Source organism: Bufo bufo, chromosome 2 (genome assembly GCF_905171765.1).
Source record: "Bufo bufo chromosome 2, aBufBuf1.1, whole genome shotgun sequence".
NCBI lineage: Eukaryota > Metazoa > Chordata > Amphibia > Anura > Bufonidae > Bufo > Bufo bufo.
In genome coordinates, this window is record NC_053390.1 from 201,262,340 (window position 1) to 201,280,710 (window position 18,371).

General features: G+C 42.9%; 1 protein-coding gene across 1 annotated transcript in view; it reads left to right on the plus strand.

The window, feature by feature from the left end:
- KSR2 (kinase suppressor of ras 2) overlaps positions 1–18,371 on the plus strand; it is a 564,921-nt gene that overhangs the window by 245,020 nt on the left and 301,530 nt on the right. The window lies entirely within an intron of this gene.

Sequence of the window (18,371 nt, forward strand, 5' to 3'; positions counted from 1 at the left end):
AATAAGCATGTTGATATGATGGAGGAGGAGGACGAGAAAAAGGAGATTGAACCATATACCCTTTTTAGTGGTGGAAGGGGTGCATGGGAATACAGTGTATTCAATACACCATAAAAGCCACATGTGCCTTTATGTTCAGCCGCTTTCCTCTGGTGGAGTAGAGAAGTCAAGGGCAATCCAGTTAATTTTTAATAGAGTCAACCGATCAGCATTTTCAGTTGACAGGTGGATGCGCTTATCAGTTATTATGCCCCCAGCAGCACTAAATACACTCTCTGACAAAACGCTGGCGGCGGGGCAGGCCAGCACCTCCAAGGCGTAGAGCGCCAGTTTGGGCCACATGTCCAGCTTGGACACCCAATAGTTGTAAGTTACAGAGGGATCACTGAGGACGCTGACACAGTCTGCTACGTACTCCTTCACCATCTTCCAAAATGTTTCCCTCCTTGTGACACTAGGCCGCTCATCAGGTTGAGTGTGCTGGTGGGGTGTCATGAAACTGTCCCAGGGCTTGGAGAGTGTTGCCCTGCCTCTGTTGGAACTGCTGTGTGTTCCTCTCATCTAGCCTCCTCGGTTGGCCAAGGAACTACGTACTTTGCAGCCAGCGTTGTCAGCTGAAAATTTTTGGAGCAATTTTTCCACAAGGACCTTCTGGTACTGCACCATTTTGCTCATCCTCTCCACCACAGGAATGAGAGATGAGAAGTTATTTTTGTAGCAGGGGTCGAGAAGGGTGAACAACCAGTAATCGGTGTTGGCCAAAATGCGTACAACGTGAGGGCCATGGGAAAGGCTGCCTAACATAAAGTCAGCCATGTGTCCCAGAGTCCCAACAGACAAGACTTCGCTGTCCTCATCAGGAGAATGACTCTAAATCTCCTCATCCTCTTCCTCCTCTTCTACCCATCCACGCTGAACAGATGGAATAAAACTTTCATGGGTACTACCCTTTGTAGCAGGAGCAACCGTCTCCTGCTCCTCCTCATCATCATCATCCAATTTGCGCTGAGAAGACGAACTGAGGGTGGTCTGGCTATCACCCTGTGTACTGTCTTCCCCCATTTCCACCTCTTCCACATGCAAAGCATCCGCCTTAATTGTGAGCAGCGAGCGTTTGAGTAGACACAGAAGTGGGATTGTTATGCTGATAATAGCGTTATCGCCGCTCACCTTTTGTGTTGATTCCTCAAAGTTGTGTAAAACCTCCCAGAGGTCAGACATCAATGCCCAATTGTCGCTTGTGAAAAGCGGACTCTGACTGGAAAGGCGAGGACCATGTTGCATCTGGTTTTCCACTACTGCCCTCTGCTGTTCACAAAGCCTGGCCAACATGTGGAACGTGGAGTTCGAGCACGTGCTGACGTCGCACAACAGTCAGTGAGGCGGCAATTGCAAGCGCTGCTGAACCATTGACAGACCGGCGGAAGCTGTTGATGACTTGCGGAAATGGGCACACCTACGGAACACCTTCACTAGTAGCTCAGGCAGATTGGTGTAGGTTTTAAGAAACCGCTGAACCACTCGGTTGAACACGTGGGCTAGGCATGGTATGTGTGTGAGCTTGCTGAGCTCCAAAGCCGCCACCAAGTTACGGCCATTATCAGACACAACCATGCCTGGTTATAGGTTGAGTGGCGAGAGACACAGCTCAGTCTGGTCCCTTATCCCCTGCCATAGCTGTGAGGCGGTGTGCTGTTTGTCACCTAAGCAGATCAATTTAAGCATGGCCTGTTGCCGCATCCCCACTGCATTGCTACACTGCTTCCAGCTACTGATTGATGTCTGACTGGTGCTGCAAGATGATTATTCAGAGGTGGAAGTGGTGGAGGAGGCGGATGAAGAAAAAGGAGGGTTGCAGCCACTAACGTAGGGGGTGGCGGAAACCCTCATGGAAGTAGGGTCCGCAATCCTTGGAATCAGTAGCACCTGTGCCATCCCAGGGTACGACTTGCTCCAAGCCTCCACAACATTCACCCAGTGTGGTGTCAGGGAAATGTAGTGTCCCTGGCCAAAAGTACTTGTCCATGTTTCAATCGTTAAGTGGACCTTCCCAATAACTGCATTGGTCAGGGCACGAGTGATGTTACGGGACAGTAAGGCTGGGACTGCACACCGTGAAAAAATATTGGCGGCTGGGGACAGAGTAACTCAGGACGACCACTGCCATCAGGCTGCGGAAAGCCTCAGTGTCCACAAGCCTAAATGGCAACATTTCCAGGGGCAGCAATTTGGAAAGGTGTGCATTTAGTGCTATGGCCTGTAGGTGGGTGGCTAGGTATTTGTGCTTTCGTTCAATGGCCTGGGGTATATACATTTGTACGCTGCGCTGGGACACAGAAGAGGATGTGCTAGCTGGTGGTGCTTGCGAAGGTCCAGGTGCATGGCGGGAGGCACCTGGGTCTGAGTCTTTGACAGGGGATTGGCCAGCACGTAACACAGGGGAAGAGGAGGCAGTGGTGTGACCCGCAGACACTGATTGTGGACCCAGGCGTTCAGCCCACCTATTAGGTGCTTTAATGCCATGTGGCGGATCATGCTGGTGGTGGTAAGGTTGATAGTGTTCATGCCCCTGCTCATTTTGTTACAGCACAGGTTGCAAATGTCAATTCTTTTATCGTCCGCACTTTCCTCAAAAAAGCGCCAGACTGCAGAACACCTACCCCTTGGCAAGGGAGATTGCCGCAAGGAGGTAATCCGGGGAACAGTTGCGGGCCTGTTTGGTGTGGCCCACCTTCTCCCTTTTGCCACCCCACTGCCTCTAGCAGCCTGTTGCGGTGCTGCGGATCCCTCCCCCTCAGTACTGCTGTCCTCGCTCGGCTTGCCACCTTCCTAGGTTGAGTCAGTGACTTTATCGTCCACCACCTCCTCTTCCACTTCCTCACTCTGGTTATCCTCCTGACTTGTTGACATAACCACAACCTCAGTTATTGACAACTGTGTCTCATCCTCATCATCAACCTCTTGAGATCTTGAGACACTAATTGCAGTTGACTTATTGGCAACTGTGTCTCATCATCATCAACCTCTTAAGACACTAATTGCTGTTGACTTATTGGCAACTGCTTCTCCTCATCATCATCATCCACCTCGTGAAACACTAATTGCCGTTCCCCACCGTCATCTTCTTGTGACTGTGGATGCTCAAGAGTTTGGTAATCAGGGCACAAGATCTCCTCATGTCCCTCTTCAAGCAGCGTTGGCGAGAGGGCCAAATCAAAGAATGGCGCTGAAAAGAGCTCCTTGGATGTGCCATCTAGCAACCCATGTCCTCAGCTCTATACCCAAAATTCCGGTGACAGGTTCCCTTTAATGTCGTTGCCACCAGCAGCAAAAAAAATTGACTGAATGTCACTGATATTTAGGATGGGCAAACGTTATACAGGAGATGTAGCGCAGGTAATGTAACTGTCCACAGCGGACACCGTCTACTGAAAAAGTACACTGGATGTCACAGATATTTTTAGGCTACGCACACATTACACAAGAGAGCGCAGATAATGTCGCTCTCTGCAGCGGCCAAACAATTGCAAGCTATTTAGCACAGGTTGCACTAAAAATATATATTGCTGCCAGATACAACTATAGTCCTTAAAAGGACTTTTGGGTCTCTAGCAATTCCACGCAATTTAGCGCAGGTTGTGCTAATAATTATATTGCTGCCAGGTACAATAGTCCTTAAAAGGACTTTTGGGTCTCTCTAACAATTCCACGCAATTTAGCGCAGCTTGCGCTAATAATTATATTGCTGCCAGATACAACAATAGTCTTTAAAAGGACTTTTGGGTCTCTAACAATTTTTTTCAATAAAAATATTAGTATTTCACTCCCTACACTATCTGTCCCTTCTTCAGCACAGCTCTCCCTGACTAAGACTGAGCCGAACACGTGTCATCGGGTGCTATATAGCACCCGATGATGCGTTCCGGCCAGCCAATCACTGTAATGCTAGTAGCTAACATGGCTATGGCATTACAGTGAATGGCAGTACTTACCTGCATGTTTATTGGCTAATTAGCAGCCAACAAACGTGCTGGGAGGAGATTCGAGCATCGTGCTCGAACACACGCGGTGTTCAGCTGAACATCGCGATGTGTTGAGCATCGTGATGCTCGAGTAAAATTTGTGTTCGGCCGAGCATGCTTGCCCAACACTAGTGATGATATTAATGGAAAGAGTCCTGTACTTAAAGGTTTTCTGTGACTATAAGATTGACCGATCATCCTTAGCATAGACAGACCATTACTATCTGAATGGCAACTCCTGGCAACGTCTCCAATCAACTGAATAAAATGGCCCTCAGCACTTAGGACAAACATTGATGCAATATGGTTAGACATATATCCAATCAATGTGACACCCACAAATTGCTAGAGCAAGGTGGCAGTGCTAAAGTGCCATGTTCCCTTGTCTACTGTCAGCCATGAAGTAGCATTTTCCAGTAGGTTGGTTGGATGGACACTAGTGTTTGTGATAGTGACCTGATTAAAAACCATTTAACAAAGAGGCATACTTAAAAAATTCTGCAGTTTCACAGCTCATGTGAAAAATTAGGTATTTTTGTTAAAAATAAACAGTTTAATATAAAAATCTACCATTGAGGTAAATGTGTAATGTAAATGTTTTGAGTCAAAAAACATAAAGGAAATCTAGAACTATACATAGTTACAATGATGTACACTGATGCCACTGTTCTGTGTGTATTTGTGCTGGTGATTTTTGGGTGTGAACTTGGGTCATTTCTCGGTATGACAGATCACATTTGCCATAGTCCCGTGCACGCATGTCAGCTACTTGTGTGAGTGAACTAGGGCCATTTCACAGTGCCTGAATTACACCCTTAGCGTTTGGCCCAATGTCAAGCCAGTTACTTGGCACAGTGGTTCCACAGCCATTGTCCATAACATGAATGACCCCTAAGTGCTGGATTAGTGAGAGCAGTAGCACCCAATAAACTACTTCTAATGTAGAGCTTTGCTGGCAACCTATGATACTGAGCTGGCACTTACTGTCCCTCTTTCTAATCTAGAAGATCCTCTATACAGTACTGTACCACACAGCATGTCCTGACTAAACAATAATGGCCACCCAGATAAGAGGTATGGTACGACAAGGAACCTTAAAGGGCTAGTCTCACGAAAAGTATTCTATTTTTCAAAGCAGCATTTGAATCTGAATACATTTATAATTGCATGTAATTCAAAACTGAGTTATTCAATAAAATCTGACTGTATAGCAACAATTGCTCTTTTCCTTATTTCTCCGTTCACGTTGTTGAGGTGGCCGAGCATGCTTAGTTCCATCCTTGAATTAGAAGCTGTGACAGTTAAAGGGAGAGAGCTGCTGCAGAAAGGAGCTTCCAACTTGAAATAAATCTAGAGCAATTGGAGCAATGCATGGGGAGATCTTGGATTTGGAGGTACAGGGCTGGTTCTAGCTTTGTTAGAAAGAGATTATCATGTACTATATGATGTCTGATTTTCATTTTTTACATTAGTTATGGTATAACCCCTTTAATTTATGGACGACTGACATATTCTTGAAAGCCTTACCTAATGTATTTTTGGAGTTTTCAAATGGGCATTATATTCACTCCTTATAGAGTAGGGTTGGCAAATGTCTAGACTTTTTATATGCTTACCATTATCTATTAAATAGGCTTACATGGCCATTGAAAAGTTGGAGTATCTGATTTCTCACACTATAGAAGACACGGGCTACATTCTTCTTGTTTTTGATCAACATTTTTTGCTTGAGAAGTTAATATTAAAACTGATATTAATCCTAAAATCGGACTATTACAATGTTTTTGTAAAATGAATAGCTAGGCCCATGAGGATTCCCTGGGTGAGAATTGGAATCTAATGAGCTTTTTTCTGTTTGTATCTATAAATGCACAGCTGTGATTCCCGCACCAAATTTAAGGAGAAGCTTTCGCTTACTGATTATCCACTTTACACTTGCTGTGTTTATGTTAACTGATAAAATGAAATATAGATGCACATAAAACAGCAGCTCTCATGGGGAGCTATCCTCTTACTTAGAAAGTTTTAATTATCCAGAAATTAATTATGAGCTTACTGTCTAAATGCACCAAAAGGTGTGAGGTTTTTAAAGGTCCCCAAGGCCATTGCTCCTTCACAGAGGGTTAGGCAAAGAATCAGACAGTGGGCAATGCTAGTTCTGGCAATTATGCATAATGAGCATCTGGCTGGGGACAGAAGACTATTAAAAGTTTTTTTTTGTTTGCAATATGCAACTTCTATTGCATACATGTAAAAAATTTCATAAGTGAAGTTTTGCAAATCTGGCAAAAATGTTTCTAAGCCCAGAATAAGCAATTCCAAAAAGCTGTTAGTCACAACGTACTTGGGGGTCATTTTCATATATTGAATACAATCTTAAACTAGCCATTATGGGCATATACAGTGCCTTGCAAAGTATTCACCCCTTGACTTTTTTAGTATTTTGATGCCTCACAACCTGGAATTAACATGGATTGTTTGAGGATTTGCATCATTTAATTTACAGAACATTCCCACAACTTTAAAGATGCTTTTTATTTTTTTATTGTGAAGCAAATAACAAATAGGACAAAATAACAGAAAAAGTCAATGTGCATAACTATTCACCCCCCCCTCCCCTCCAAAGTCAATACTTTGTAGAGCCACCTTGTGCGCTAATCACAGCTCCAAGTCGCTTTGGATAAGTCTCTATGAGCTTGCTACATCTTACCACTGGGATTTTTGCCCATTCCTCCTTGCAAAACTGCTCCAGCTCCTTCAGGTTGGATGGTTTGCATTTGTGAACAGCAACCTTTAAGTCTGACCACAGATTTTCTATTAGATTGAGATCTGGGCTTTGACTATTTACATATTTCCCCTTAAACCGGTCAAGTGTTGCTTTAGCAGTGTGTTTGGGGTCATTGTGCTGCTGGAAGGTGAACCTCCGTCCTAGCCTCAAATCAAGCACAGAGTGATACAGGTTTTGCTCAAGAATATCCCTGTATTTAGCACCATCCATCTTTCCCTCAACTCCGACCAGTTTCCCTGTCCCGGCTGCTAAAAAAACATCCCCACAGCATGATGCTGACCCCACCATGTTTCACTGTGGGGATGGTGTTCTTTGGGTGATGTGATGAGCTGGGTTTGCGCCAGACATAGGGTTTGCTTTGATGGCCAAAAAGTTAAATTTTAGTCTCATCAGACCAGAGCACCTTCCTTCAAACATTTTGGGAGTCCCCCACATGCCTTTTCGCAAACTCACAACGTGCCTTTTTGTTTTTAGCGGAAAGTAATGGCTTTCTTCTGGCCACTCTGCCATAAAGCCCAACTCTATGGAGCGTACGGCTTATTGTCGTCCTATGTACAGATACTCCAGTCTCTGCTGTGGAACTCTGAAACTCCTCCAGCGTTACCTTAGGTCTCTGTGCTGCCTCTCTGATAAATGCCCTTCTTGCCCGGTCCGTGAGTTTTGGTGGGCGGCCGTCTATTGGCAGGTTTGCTGTTGTGCCATGTTCTTTCCTTTTGGTTATGATAGATTTGACGGTGCTCCTGAGGATCATCAAAGATTTGAATATTTTTTTATAACCTAACCCTGACTTGTACTTCTCAACAACATTGTCCCTTACTTGTTTGGAGAGTTCCTTGGTCTTCATGGCAGTGTTTGGTTAGTGATGCCTCTTGCTTAGGTGTTGCAGCCTTTTGGGCCTTTCAAAAAAGTTGTGTATATGTAATGACAGATCATGTGACACTTAGATTGTACACAGGTGTACATCATTTCACTAATTATGTGACTTCTGAAGGTAATTGGTTGTACCAGAGCTTTTTATGGGCTTCCTAACAAACGGGGTGAATACATACGCACATGCCAATTTTCTGTTTTCTATGTCTGAACAATAGTTTTATTTATATATTTTTCTCATTTCACTTCACCAACTTAGACTATTGTGTTCTGATCCATCACATAAAATTCTGATTAACAAAACATTGAATTTAAGGCTGTAATGTAACAAAATACGAAAAAAGTCAAGGTGGGGTGAATACTTTTGCAAGGCACTGTATAGATCTCATAGTGCTCCATAGCAAAACTTAATATGGGCCCCCAGTCCCACCCAGTTTCCCAGTTTGTGTGTGTCAATCACTTCCAGGAAATGCAGACTACAAAACGCAACTTTCCACATTTCTGATGAATTTACATTCTATTTTTTCGTAAGCGGACAAAACTTTAATTTAAAAATTATAATAAAATAAAAATCACCCTTGGCATCACCCACTTTATCCGACTTCCATGTTAGTAAAGTGGAACAGGTGCTTCATAAATATGGCATTCATTCTGAGCATAATATTTTTCAGTGTATTTACACAGACAACAGGCAGAAGTACTTATATAAATCTCCTGCTTCCCGTCTATTACAAAGTTGGCTGCCTATAGTCACTACTTGGGAGATCTCAGTGCATATGAATTTATGAAGTTGCAAGTGACTGAAATGGAAGCTGTAATAATTTGTCTGCACTAGGCTCCTCCTAGTGGTGGCTACATGAAAATGTGGTGTTTTTGCATTAGAAAGAAAAAGACCCCCCTCCTCCCAGGAATCAAAGAAATTGTGTGGTCTGCCCCCATTGAAGGTATGCCACTGCTGGCCATACACACGAGATTTCGAATGGTCTTTTTCGACAATTGGTCTGTGAAGGTTGTCATTCTGAATGACAACTCCATACCTTTAAATAAAACTGCTTCAGGATAGGTCATCAATATAAGATCTCTGGGGTTCTGACTACCATTAGTCAGGTGTTCAAAGAGGCTGCGACATCATTAATGTTCACTCGGGGTTTGCACACCATCTACATAGTAATATCCGTGTTTCCTATTTCAGTTAAATGGGACAAAGCTGCATTACCCGGCTCCATCACTAATAAGTAGACATTGTGCAGGTGACCCCATGCAAACAATAGAGAAGCTGCAGGGCAAGTGTAAGGTCTCTGGTCTCTTCAAACAGCTGAGCGGTGGAAGTGCTGAAAGTCAGAAACCCTTCCACCAATCAGATATTGATGGTCTCTCCTGAGGATAGGTCATTAATATTCTGATCCTGGAAAAAACCCTTTCATCTTTTCCTTGTTCTGTGGCCTGGTCTAAGCATCTATTGCTGAGGAGTACATCTGTCATTTGGCAAAAATGTCCTTCTTAGGGCTCTTTCACACCTGCGTTATTGTCTTCCGGCATAGAGTTCCGTCGTCGGGGCTCTATGCCGGAAGAATCCTGATCAGGATTATCCTAATGCATTCTGAATGGAGAGAAATCCGTTCAGGATGCATCAGGATGTCTTCAGTTCCGGTACGGAACGTTTTTTGGCCGGAGAAAATACCGCAGCATGCTGCGCTTTTTGCTCCGGCCAAAAAATCCGGAACATTTGCCGCAAGGCCGGATCCGGAATTAATGCCCATTGGAAGGCATTGATCCGGATCCGGCCTTAAGCTAAACGTCGTTTCGGCGCATTGCCGGAGCCGACATTTAGCTTTTTCAGAGTGGTTACCATGGCTGCCGGGACGCTAAAGTCCTGACAGCCATGGTAAGTGTAGCGGGGAGCGGGGGAGCAGTGTACTTACCGTCCGTGCGGCTCCCCGGGCGCTCCAGAGTGACGTCAGGGCGCCCCAAGAGCATGGATCACGTGATCGCATGGATCAACGTCATCCATGCGCATGGGGCGCTCTGACGTCATTCTGGAGCGCCCCGGGAGCCGCACGGACTGTAAGTATACCGCTCCCCCGCTCCCCGCTCCTACTATGGCAACCAGGACTTTAATAGCGTCCTGGGTGCCATAGTAACACTGAAAGCATTTGGAAGACGGTTCCGTCTTCAAATGCTTTCAGTACACTTGCGTTTTTCCGGATCCGGCATGCACCTCCGGCAACGGAAGTGCATGCCGGATCCCAACAACGCAAGTGTGAAAGAAGCCTAAGTGTTGTCAGTGAATGCCCCTGATTAGATTAGAAAAATCCCAAATAGCAGAATAAAAGTTTTCACAGATATCTGCCTTTGGTCAGTGCCCGTTTATGGCCAGCTTTACATTGGACTGTTTTAGGCAAGTCATTTATTTATTTTTTAACAATATTTTATTGTTGCTATGCCACATTAATACAGCATAATCAGAACAGTGAAGATAAAGTATGCAGTTTAAGTACAATTGCACATTTTTCATTTGTTCATAAAAACAGTTGAAACATAGCAAACAGAAATTTTCATTTTTCAACCCCAACACTCCCCCCTCCCCCTTTCCCCCCTCCCCCTGTATTACAAAAGTAAGCATCTGAGTGGCTTAGCCTGTAAAGTGGCTGTCTCGTGAAAAATATTATACATTTTTGAAACCAGCACCTGGATCTGAATACCTTTGTAATTGCATAAAATAAAAAAAATGGTATAGCCACTGAGTTATTCAATAAAATATATCTGTATAGTGGCACCTGCTGTTTATTGTTTTATTTATTATTTCTCTGTCCACCTCAGTAATGTCGCTGAGGTGGACGCATATGCTCAGTTCCATTCTTCAACTGCCATTACTTGAATCTGCTGTAAGAAGCTGTGAGAGTTAGAGGGAGGGAGCTTGCTTAAATTAATCTAGCAGAGCTATTGTAGCAATGAATGGGGAGATCTCTGAATCCATGTGAGGTACAGGGCTGGTTCTAGCTTTTGTTAGAAAGAGGTTTTCATGTACTATATGATGTCTGATTTTAATTTTTTTATATAAATTATGGGATCACCCCTTTAAGCTAGCACTCCAAAATCTGGATAGTGTTATATAATAAGAAATGATCACCACATTGAGAGAAAAAAATATCAACATAAATAAATGAATAAGTAAGTGTGTAGAGTTTTGTTGCTGGCTAAGGCCTCATGCACATGACCGTTTTTCGGGTCCGCATCCGAGCCGCAGTTTTTGCGGCTCGGGTGCGGACCCATTCACTATAATGGAGCCACAAAAGATGTGGACAGCACTCCGTGTGCTGTCCGCATCCGTTGCTCCGTTCCGAGGCCCCGCCAAAAAAATATAGCATGGCCTATTCTTGTCCGTTTTGCGGACAAGAATAGGTATGTCTACAATGGGCTGCCCATTCCGTTCCGAAAATTGCAGAAGGCACCCGGGCGGCTTCCGTTTTTTTGCGGATCCGCGGTTTGCAGACCGCAAAAAAAAACGGCACGGTCGTGTGCATGTAGCCTACATCTAATGACCCTTCTTAAGTAAATTTGTCTCTCCACTTATATAGGGGTGATTACGGTTTCACTCTTTTGATCCCAAGTGAAGGGTTGGATGAAAAGAATGGAACAGCTGTTGGTAGGATGCCATGTAATGATCTCTATGGTAGAATATTTTCTGGCTGGAGATCTAAATGATAGCACCGACTTTCCCATTTCAGGAATTTCCTAATATGATGGATATTCTTAGAAGACTTGCCAATTACCTGTTAGTTTGATGGATAGAAAAATGAACAGTATTAATCACAGTAAAACAAGCCGTTGCATCAACTTCTGTGAAGAAGTGTATTGATTCATAGTCCACTGTGTCAGCGATGAAGCATTGACTTCTGCTTTTAACTCTTGCACTGTCTCATAGTTACTTTGTGGTATTTTACCCATGTTCAATTGTCCATTACTACTGCACTTCAGTCACAAGGAAATCATTCAGATGTAATATCTATTCTTTGTACTCAGAAACCAGAGCATGAAACCATCATAAATTGCTCCTGATGTTGATGACCTATCAATAGTCATTAACATCCGATTGGTGAAGGTCTGACACCCCACTCCCCCACCGAACAGTTGATCCCTGCAGCCCCCAACGGTGGAAATAGCACTGTAACTGGAACATAAAGCACAGCTCTGTTCAAAGTGTAGTGGTTGTACTAGGTTACTGCAGGTCAGCTCCCAATAAAGGGTAACTGTCATGTTTTCATAAAAAAATATCAATTTTCGCATATGTTACTGCAGCAGCAGCATTATGCATAAAGCAATATTTAATTTCTTCATATACCACGGTTTTCCTTGAGTTTTTCCCTTAGTTACGGCTGTTTAAACATTTACAATATGAGGACCTTCTCAAGATGGCTCGTCTGCCAGTTCTCTGAGGCCAAAACTGCCTTCCCTCACTTCCCATACACACTTGCTGTAGCCAGAAGCTCCCTGCCAGACAATCAGATTGAATTACTGAGACATGCCTCCTCACTCTAAAGCCTAATGCAGGCATGCAGTGTGAAGGACCTCCCCTCTGTCTTCTGTTTACATTAAGTTGGTAGACAGACAAGCCCTATTAACGGTATTTTAAGGGAGCAGTGGAAAGGGACAGAGGACATTAATGAAAGCTGGTATTATAAGGTAATTATAGATCTTTTGACAATCATTGACAGACTAACTCAGGTATACATGCCTAGCTCTAATAAACTAGCAAATTAAAAAAAATATGATAGTTACCCTTTAAGTGAATGGGAGCTGAGCTGCAGTAACCCAGCATGGCCACTACAAATTGAACGGAGCTACGCTTCCTATTTTTCTAAATATACATATAACATGGAAAATCACAAAAAAAAACCTCAGGTTTCTGTGATGTAGAAAAATTAGACAAATTAAATCATTTCAGAACTTTTTCCACCTTTAATGTGACCTATAAACTGTACAACTCAATTGAAAAACAAACTGAAATCTTTTAGGTAGAGGGAAGAAAAAATATAAAAATAATATAATATGGTTGCATAAGTGTGCACACCGTTAAACTAATACTTTGTTGAAGCACCTTTTGATTTTATTACAGCACTCAAGTCTTTTTGGGTATCAGTCTATCAGCATGGCACATGCTTTGCAAAAACACTCCAAATCTGTCAGATTGCGAGGGCATCTCCTCTTCAGATCACCCCACAGATTTTCAATCGGATTCAGGTCTTGGCTCTAGCTGGGCCATTCCAAAACTTTAATCTTCTCCTGGTGAAGCCATTTCTTTGTTGATTTGGATGTATGCTTTGGGTTGTTGTCATGCTAAAAGATGAAGTTCCTCTTCATGTTCAGCTTTCTAGCAGAAGCCTGAAGGTTTTGTGCTAATATTGACTGGTATTTGGAACTGTTCATAATTCCCTGTAGCTTAACTAAGGCCCAGTTCCAGCTGATGAAAAAAAGCCAAAAAGCATGATGCTGCCACCACCATGCTTCACTGTGGGTATGGTGTTCTTTTGGTGATGTGCAGTGTTGTTTTTGCGCCAAACATATCTTTTGGAATTATGGCCAAAAAGTTCAACCTTGGTTTCATCAGACCATAACTCATTTTCCCACAGGCTTTTTGGAGACTTCAGATGTGTTTTTGCAAAATGTAGCCTGGCTTAGATTTTTTTCTTCGTAAGAAAGGGCTTTTAGTCTTGCCATTCTACCCCATAGCCCAGACATAAGAAGAATACGGGAGATTGTTGTCACATGTACCACACAGCCAGTACTTGCCAGATATTCCTGCAGCTCCTTTAATGTTGCTGTAGGCCTCTTGGTAGCCTCCCAGACCAGTTTTTTTCTCGTCTTTTCATCAATTTTGGAGGGACGTCCACTTCTTTGTAATGTCACTGTTGTACCATATTTTCTCCACTTGATGATGACTGTCTTCACTGTGTTCCATGGTATATCTAATGCCTTGGAAACTCTTTTGTACCCTTCTCCTGACTGATACCTTTTAACAATGAGATCCCTCTAAAGCTTTGGAAGCTCTCTGTGGATCATGGCTTTTGCTAAGGGGTGCGACTAAGAAAATTTCAGGAAAGACCAACTGGAGCAGCTGAACTTTATTTAGGGTTAATAAGAGGCACTTTAAATGATGGCAGGTGTATGCTGACTCTTATTTAACATTATTTTGTATGTGATTGCTTAATTCTGAACACAGCTACATCCCCAGTTATATGTGCACACTTATGCAACCACATTATTTTAGTTTTTTTTGTTTTCTTCCCTCCACCTAAAAGATTTCAGTTTGTTTCTCAATTGAGTGGTACAGTTTATAGGTCACATTAAAGGTGGAAAAAGTTCTGAAATGATTTATCTTTGTCTAATTTTTTTACATCACAGAAAGCTGACATTTTAACAGGGGTGTGTAGACTTTTTATATCCACTGTAGTTCTTGAAAATATGGGATATGTGTACACTAAATGAAGAACAATATTAGGACATGAACACATTACGCCTACTGGAGATTTTATCACATCTCATTCTAAATCAATAGACATTAATGATAATTAGTTGTGTTGACCGAATCAAAGTATCTGAAGTGGACCTCAATCTAAATTTCAGGAAAAATTAGATTCACCATAAAGCCAAATTTCCTCACGCTTTATGGTAGCGAATCAATTTTTCCAAAAATGGTGCTGACAATAAAAAAAAATTCTACTCCCCTCATCCACTTGCTTCCGGAGAGGCCATTCACTCATGTCTTGATTGAAGAAAACCCGCCAAAGGACCTGTGGCGAGAGTGATGACGTGCGTATTCACGTAATCAGTGATTAACCCCTGAACAGCTTAATGTTAGTTACAGATGCTGCGATTAGAGGGGTTAACTTACAAGGGAAGGGGGGGTTGCGATCAACGTTCCCCATTATTGCACTTTCTCCATACAATGGAAAGCGATTTGTAATGAATCCAATTTCTTGTTGAAGTTTGGCAGCTGAATCGAATTTTTTAAAACTTTGCTCATCTCTAATAATTATTAATATGGACTTGGTCCCCCCTATGCAGTTAAAACAGCTTGCACTGTGTGGGAATTGTTGCCTATGCATCCAGAAGAGCATTTACGAGATCAGACTCAGATGTTGGATGAGAGGAGTCTCATAATCTCAGTTCTGGTTCATCATAAAGGTGTTGGATGGGGTTAAGGTCAGGGCTTTGTTTGGGTAGTCAGGTTCTTCCACACCAAACTCTCCCAACCATGCCTTTATGAACCTTGCTTTGTGCACTGGAACAGAAAACGTTCTTCCCTAAACTGTTCCCACCAAGTAGGAATAATACAAACTGTCCAAAATATCGTGTTATGCTGACGCATTAGGATTTCCCTTCATTGAAACTAAGGGTTCTAAGCCAACCTTCTTCTACCAAACCTTACAGTTGGCACAATGCGGTCAAGCAGGTAATGCAGCAAACTAGGAGAGAGGGAGAATATAGAAGAGATATTGGCAAGAATGGTGGTTATAGCTGTTTCTCACTCTGACGCTCTCCTGAGTCATGCAGTGATAGGAAGGGGATACGCTTTTTTCCTTCGGGGCACACCTTGGTTCTGGTGGTTTGTAGTGGCCTCGATGGTGATGAATTGTGAGGTGCAAGACAGGGTCCCTTGGCAGCCAGTGATGGTATATGGCGGTGCAGAACATTTTTTTACTGATTCAATCAAGTTCAGGTACATTAGTCACATGCATGGACCGGCATTTTTTTACATACAATGTGCAATTTCCACACTTCTCACAGTTTACATGGCTGCAGTAGTAGTGAACTGGTCAAAGTTTCTCTCTGAAGCAATTTTCCTCACAATGCACTTTTCTTTACCACACTTAAGCATCCAGAAGTAGGGGTGCAACACTTCGCACTTTCTTAATGCAATGCATCCATCGGACAGTGCCCTCTATATGACAGACTAAGTTCTACTCCTCATTGCAGGTTTGGTTCCACAATATCCTCAATGGGATATGGATATTTAGCAACTTCCACAGTGTGATAATATGTCCAGTCACCAGAAGATTTAAATCTCCTGAACAAGTTCATTGTAGAGTAAATAAGCTTTTATTTAGACAATTTATCTGCACAGCGCTTTATTCACTCACCTCTTCTTAACACTGGTATGCTCCTCAATATGTATTTTCTTGTATTTCCTCCACTTGATGGTTTTAAGCTTTCTTTCTGGTTCACTATACATGGCTGTTTCTTCACTCCTTCTACTTCAAAGTCTAGACATTGACTGATTTATCTCCTCCTCCCTATAGGGAGGGTGGTAACAGCCCTACCTAATGGTGACAATAAATAGTTAACTCCCAACTTCTAGGAAAAGGCATAATCACAACAAAGCACCCTTGAGAACCCCTTTAGCAGTGTGCCACTGCAGTAGCAGTGCGACACTGCAGGTAATGTTCTCCTGGCATTAGTTAAACCCACAGTTTTCCATCAGACTGCCAAATAGAAAAGTGTTATTAGTCATTTCAGAGAACATGTTTTCAGGGCTCCAGAGTCCAGTTGCGGAGTGCATTACACCATTCCATCCAACGCTTGGCATTATGTTTGGTGATCTAAGGTTTGCATGCAGCTGTTCAGCTGTGGAAACCCATGCCATGAAACCCCTTGGCACACAATTCTTGTGCTGATATTAATGCTAGAGGAGATTTGGAGCTCTGCAGTTATTGAGTCAGCAAAGTGTTGGCGACTTTTATGCACTATACGGCTCTGTTCTTGGTAACCCTGCCCTGTAACTTTATCTGGCTGCTGTGGCTCCTAAACACTTCCATTTTGCAATAATACCAATCACAGTTGATGGTGGAATATCAAGTTGGGAAGAAATAGTGTTGATCAAATCAAAGTATCTGAAGTGGACTTTGATACGAATTTCAGGAAAATTTTATTCACCATGAAGCCGAATTTCCTCACGCTTCGTGATAACAATTTTTTTTTTCCTAAGTTGGTGGCTGAAAAAAATATATATACTCACCTCATCCACTTGCTCATGGAGAGGCCGTCCTCTCCCGTCTTGATTGAAGAAAACCCGCCAAAGAATCTGCGGCGAGTGTGATAACATCACTACATGATCACGCTGCGCGTGCGCAGTTACCTCATCATGCTCGCCTCAGGTCTTTTGGCGGGTTTTCTTCAATCAAGACGGGAGCAGACGGTCTCTGCACAAGCTGGTGGATGAGGTGAGTATAATTTTTTTTAACCCCTGAACAACTTAATGTAAGTCACAGATGTCGCAATCAGTGTTGAATGCAGCATCTGAGTGGTTAAAAGACGGGGGGCAGTGTGATCGCCGTTTCCTGTCATTGCACCTGCTCCATACAATGGAAAGCAATTTGTGGCAAAGTAATTTCTAACTAGTCAAATTTTTTGTCGAAGTTCGGCAAAGCAGCCAAATAAAAATTTTCTAAACTTCCCTCATCTCTAGTTGCAATGGTGGCATCTTATTACAGTACCATGCTGCAATTCAGTGAGGTCTTTAGAGCGACCCGTTATTTCACAAATGTTTGTAGAGGCATACTGCATGTATAGGGGCTGGATTTTATACACCTGCGGTAATGGGACCGAATGAAACACCTTAATCCAATGATTAAGATGGTGTGTCTCAATACTTTTGTCCAAATAGTGTAGTTTGAGGTGTGCTTCCAATAATTTCTGTATGCAATCAACATTTAGTTTTCTGACTACCGAGGCGCACAGAGGGAACTGACCACTAAGAAAATTGTTTAGTGTAGTTTGATGTTTGAAATAACATAAATGAAGCGCTTGTCACTTTTATACTGTGTCCGTATTCCCCAGGTTTCCTAGTTAGTTTATCCAATTCTCTGATGAAACAATAGTAATTTACACATTTATAAATAGTGTAAACACTGTAATATGCTCTGCTCCAACAGCAATAGCCATGTGATTATATCAATCTTCTATGTTAGTCTACCGAGATAGAAGTATACTTAATAAGTCACACCTGAAAATGAAATGGGTTCGAGGAGATGAAGTAAGAACAAGAATCAGACCTCCCCCATTGTTTGTGGCCAGTACATCACCCAGTGTAAACTGGAATGTGCTACCGACAGTCATTGAAACTGTATATTGCAATCGCAGTGACCATTTTTCATCCTCAAACAGATGCCCAGCAAGCGGGCAATGATTGTGAATGTATCAAATGGAGAAATACAGAACTGGATATGCACATCCACAATGCTATGCTTTGATCTAATTAACCTCGCTTCTCAGCGCAATATTCAGTTTACAGCCTGAACAAGAGGCATTAATGTACATTTTGATCAAAAGGCATAAGCCCACTCACCACGTCAAGGTTGCCTCTTTGAGGGGGACCTACTCTAAACTTGCCGCAGCACTGCGCGGCGATCTCCAAATCCGGCGCGGCACTGCACGGCGACCACCAGCGCCACAGCACCGCACCAGCAGACGGCGGGACCCAGTTGTAGAATCACTCCAGTTATGTCCTGCACCTGCCTTCTTTGGTTTAGAGGGGATATGATGGACATATTTGTCTCAGTTAACGTGGTTCTATTTAAATGACCAACTCCAAAAAAAATGGCAAGTTTTTGAAACACGTTCAATTGCTTTGTCAAAAATGGTAAACTATTCATCTATAGCAAAACAGAAATACTGGACTTAAAGCAAACCTT